A 6,000-nucleotide genomic window follows, 5' to 3' on the forward strand; every position below is an offset into this window, starting at 1 on the left:
CTGTATTAAACGTTCCGCCCCGTAAGGTTCACATCGCCTTGAGCAATTGCTATCAAGATACCATAGTTGTTTATCCGTTGCTAAGCACACCTACAAAACATATTTAGAAGGTAGATTTAGGTACCCAAGTTGTGTTGGGTCCTTTTTGGTTAGTAACCATGTTAGTTCCCTTACGAACCCACTTGTATTCCCACTTGGAATTCCATACATTTTTATCATGCACGTAAAAGAAGAATGTCCCTTGTTCATACAATAATGACATATTGTGAAGAGTGAACTAGAATCTTTTGTAAAGTTAAATAATTTTTTGCAAGCCTTTTGCTTCTTGATGTGTGTAAAACCCAATCCAGCCTTTTCGATAGAATATTTTTGTTGTACAAAGTAATGCTTCCAAATTGTCTCTTCCCATAGTGAACTTGGATTAAGATTTTAGGAAGTATTCAACCTTTACTTCTAAAACTTTACATCCTTTACAAGGGGAAGTGACATTAGTGGTGTTAGCACAATTACAAGAAGAATTGTTCTATTATTTCCCTAAAGTATCATGTTTTTTCTTTTTCTTTCGAAAACTCTTTTAAATTTCTAGTAGATTATCCACATGCCGCCTTAGTTTTCCTTTTAGAAGATTATTTGCAATGGCCAACTTTTGTGCTTGTTGATGCATTTCATAGAAAGCATCTAGTAGTTGATCATTATTATCATTAACTTCTAAATAAAAAATGATTACCTCACTCTCAGCTTCATTGTTTGCCATCAAGCACAAAATTGTTTGTTCCTCTTCACTATTTTCGCTAGAATTTGTTGATTCATTGTCATCCCAAGTGATATATGCTATTTTCTTCTTTTTGAGTGAACCCTTATTCTTCTTCTCTCCTTGTTGCTTCTTTTGGTAGATCGGTGCAGTCTACCTTAATATGTTTTGTCTTTCCGCACTTGAAGCAAGTGAATCCGTTGGAGGAAGATAGTTCATCTTTCTTGATATTCTTCTAGGATGAAAGGTTCTATTTCCATAGTTATTCTTTTTCTTGAGGAATTTGTTGAACCTTCTCACAAGCAAGTTCAGACTTTCAGTATCTGACCCATCTGCATTGTCATCCGCACTTTCATCACTTGATGTAATGCTAGTCTTCAATGATAAGCCTCTATTCTTTTTACCTATAGCTTCATCTTCAGTCATTCTTGTGAAGTCCATTTCGTATTCCCCGAACTTCCGAAACAATTCAACATGTGTCATAGTGACAAGGTCTTTTGATTCAGAAATAGTTGTGATATTTGGCTACCATGTCCTGTTGAGGGATTTCAACTCCTTGACATTGATGTCTTTTTCTTCAAAAATTATTCCAAGACCCTTGAGATGGTTTACAATATGTGTAAATCTTTTTTGCACATCCCCTATAGTTTCCCTTTGCTTCATCCTAAAGGTTTCGTATTCTTAGATAAGTGAATTCTTCTGAGTTCTCCTTACTTCTAGTGTTCCTTCATGTGTGACTTGGATTAAATCCCACATCATTTTGGAAGTTATGCACGTGAAAACCCTGAAAAACTCACCATAATTTAATGAGGTATAATGTTCATTGCCTTGGAATCATATTCACCTTTTATAATCTCTTCTTGTGACTAAGATTCGTAAGGTTTCTCTACAGTCATGTTATCAACCACATGGGCTAGAATGGTATATTCATTAACCATTGTACTTCAAATTCCTCTATTAACAACTCCATTAATATTTTCATCTGAACTTTCCAAAAATGGTACTTCGTGCCAAGAATAATGGCGGTCTATTAATGGATGCACCCTCGATGAATGACAATTGATTCCCAACCATGATCTGAAAGTTTTGACAAAATATTGATTAACTTTCAAGACCTAAGCTTTGATACCAATTGTTGGATCTGACCGAGAATCTAAAAGGGGGTTGAATAGATTCTTTCAAAATCTTTACCAATTCATTCTTAACACCGATTAAAAACACCCCTTTAAATCAATTAAATTTTCTTCAAAAGATCTTTAGAAATCATAAACTATTATGATGGACCTTGATATCAATTCCACAACCAAGATGATTACAAAATTGAGAGTTATAATGAATAAGAGAAATACACAAGAGTTTATGCTGGTTCAGTCTAATCTAGACCTACATCCTGTTATTATAAGTCCTCTTAGAGCTTCCATTATATAGAGAACATAAGTACAAACACTATGCACACTCAATTCTCTAATAGAAATCAAATCATTCTCTTGAATCCTATAAGGAAAGATCTAGAATTGAAACGTAATCAATTATCTAACATCCCTAGTAACCCAAACCAAAGACCACAATCTAAAAGAATAAAAGATAAAGGATTGAATACACCTGAAGCTTGTAGATCTTTAATCTCCAATACTTCTTCACAAGTTTATCAATTCATGATGATAAAATGAGTGATTCTTTGATCAATCTTTAGACTAATTGCAGTGTTATTCTTTTCGAAGACTCTCTTGAAATGTTTTTCTCTAAATTTGAACAAATCAAGAGTATTTTTAAAAGAAAACACATAGGGGTTTTTATAAATTTTGACAGTTAAAACAGATCGAATCGATTATCAAACAAGGTAATCAATTAATTCAACAAAATCCATTTTGTTTTGCATTTCTAGAAACTGGTTAATCAATTATTAGATAGGGTAATCAATTAATTCATTTTAGTATGAGAATATTTGTAACGATTTAGAAACATTTAATGTTGTTACATTTTTTTAGGGTAGAAAAATCATTATGCCCATTCTATATATTACTCGGACTCAACACACAGCCTAGAGAGGTGGTCGACTAAGAAGATATCCCGTGTAAACCAACAGAGCACTCATCCATACTAAAATAGGATAGTAGGAAAAACTATCTTTATCACCTAAAAGATCATATAAGAACATATCTAATAAGATCTTATCATTTCCCTAAGATTTTTGCCATTATCAATGGCGCTTAAAACATGAAACTAAGCCTATGAACCTCAATGGTATCAAGTAACCAAGTTCACTCTAACCCATTCTTGATACTTGTCTTTTACCTTTGTGCCTCTAACTTGAGTTTGAGAGTGTCTTTGTAGATACCTCCAACCATTGTGCTTGGATGTTAATGGTACTATCTTTAATGATGTTAGATCAAGAGTGTAAAAGTAATATCAAATAATGTAGAGGTATTAAATAATTTGCATAAAATACAAGTGGGTTAGGAGAATAATATATTTAATAAAAAAAACTTGCGTTCAATTATCACTGTGTGACAAATTCCTTTAAACTACCCTCGAATAATGAGCGAAACTTGTCTATGACGGTTAGGAGAAACCCGTAGTCTCCGACCCAGGAGAATATATATATATATATATATATATATATATTCTTTTACTATATTAAATGCATTAACTAATATTTAGTATTTAGTAAAAGGAATTATGATAAAAACTCTTTTTAGGATAAAAAATAATTTATTAAAACAATTTTTTATTTTTCAAAAAATATATTAAATAAGTAATAAATTTTTTTAAAATATTTCGTAACTAATTTAGAACACTTCATCGGAAGATGATACTTCAAATTAGGGATGAACATATATGGATCAGACTAATCCAAAGAAACCTTAGAAAATATACTTGACACAATCCATGTTGATTTTGTTTGGTCAAGTTCATGGTTCAAATCAGATCAGAAAATGAGAAACTCAATCAAGAGAAATCTGATTATAAGTTGGCTGCCTATGCAAATTAACCTGAGACTCGATCTAACCTAACTTGAATAGCTAATATATGAAATAATTTTATGTATTTATTTTAGTATATTAGACTTGAATTGAGACAAAGAAAGTGAGTTGATGAGAATCCCATTTTTCCTTTTTCACCTTAGTGTTGAGCACTTTTCCCTAGCAAAGTAAATAACATCCTTTGCGTCAAATCTCCTTTGTAGTCATCTTCTCCACCGCTAGCTAGCCATTATCTTCAGATTTCATAGTGAGTTCTCTCTTCTTTCCTCTTCTCTTGTCATTTCTCTCTTCTATTATCAACCTCAAGTCCTAACTCAGTACTTCGTTTCACTTTCAAGTTTCAAGTGTCTTTCTTTCTCTCAGGATATCTCATTCATCCTTTCCTTTGCCACTTGCAAATACTTGCACTTTTACATGTCATTCGAAGCTTTGTTGCAGGTTTGTAATCTTTCATTTCATTTAAAGTATTTTTTTGGTTTTTTATTTTTCTTGTTCAATTTCTTGTTTGCTCTATTTGTTTAAATTTAGAGGAATTAATAACCCTAATTGAATAATTTCCCCCAATTTTCCCTCAGTTTTTCCAATTTTCTCCTATATTTTCTTACACTTCTGTTGGGTAACCCCAAAATCAACTCAATTCGACCTCAACAGAACAAAGTCAAGTTTAAATTGAGGAAAAACACATCTACCTAAATCTACTTCACCTGATTGAGTCTATTTACCCAATTTGGTTTTGTTATGCTTAAACTAAACATGAGTTGACCTATCTTCGTCCCTATCCCTACTTCTCAACTAGTTTCGTCGAGTAAGACCATTTGGCATCCTTGCATCCCTCTATCAAGTTCCTTCCCTTATGGGAGGCTGATTAATGGCACTAACTTTGAAAAAACTCATTTGGCATCCTTGCATCCCTCTATCAAGTTCCTTCCCTTATGGGAGGCTGATCAAAGTTAGGCTGATTAATGTAGTTTCTAGGTTTGATCATTGTGGCACTAACTTTGAAAAAACTCATTTTTCTTCCTTACATGGTCTTTTTGTTGTGGAGATTTGGCACTAGTTAGGTCAAATGTTGGATTGTAGCCTTGACACACCTACGCCTTTATCTCTTCTGTTGGTTTGCAAGAGAGCATGCATTACTCAAACCAAAGATATTTTCATTAGTTGCTACCACTCTAAATGTGGTGTGGTTCATTTGGTCTAGCTGATGTGCTGCATATTATCGGTGGAACCTTTGGTGCAAACCTAGTTTGGATTTTGGGTCTTATTGTGATGTTTAAGCATGTCATTTTACTTAAAAAAATTATGTTATATATGAAAAAAAAGATAATACCAGCAGATATTTTATTTCATATACACCTATAACATAGTGTCCAAAAACATTGTTAGGTGACCAATGACAAACCAATTTGATATGAATTGCAACTGCAAGCATTAATGGGCTAAAAGGATATGAAAATTAGCATTTGTCACTTAGATTCGTATCAAATAGTGATCACTTCTTGAATGAAGCATTTATTAAAAATAAGTATTTCTTCATAAGACTTCAATTTCTGACTTCATTAATCCCTAACATATATGCAATTAAATACATGGTAGTTTCCTTTTTGTGATTTACATTTGCCTACATGATGATGTGAAACATTTAATATGTTTGCAGGAAGCATTAATAAGAAATGCATAACAGCAAGTTAGCTGTGAAGAAAGGAGTCTAGAGGAATGATTTGTTGTCAATTGAGATTCTATCAATAATCTTCATGAGCCTTAACATTGCAGACCTTGCAGTTGCATCACTGGTTTGCAAAATGTGGAACAAAGCTTGTCATGATCCGTCTCTTTGGTGCAAAATTGATTTGTCCAAACTTAACAGCTCATAATTTTTTAACATACCAAATAATCAGCCAAGAGCTTACAAGCGTACAAGTGGAAAAATTACTCAACTCTTAAAGTATGTTCTACGTCTGAGTAATGGAAATACATATTGCTTAGTATTTAACTACAATGTTTACTTGACGGATGAGTAGTTCATCATAGATATTGAAAGGTAACATTTTCTCTTATTCTTAATTACCCCTTAATTTGTACATGCATTATTAAATAACCTTTTAAAACAAAAATACTTCATCAATATTAGTTCTCAAGTCTAAATTAAATGCCACGTATAATATTTATATAAAAGTTGTTTCCATATGGGATTGATAAGGGTGCGTGTGCCTTGTTTTGTTAGGACCCCAAATTTGAAACAACTAGTTCTACCAAGGACATGTG

The sequence above is a fragment of the Glycine soja genome, unplaced genomic scaffold (genome assembly GCF_004193775.1).
Source record: "Glycine soja cultivar W05 unplaced genomic scaffold, ASM419377v2 Super-Scaffold_81, whole genome shotgun sequence".
Classification (NCBI taxonomy): domain Eukaryota; kingdom Viridiplantae; phylum Streptophyta; class Magnoliopsida; order Fabales; family Fabaceae; genus Glycine; species Glycine soja.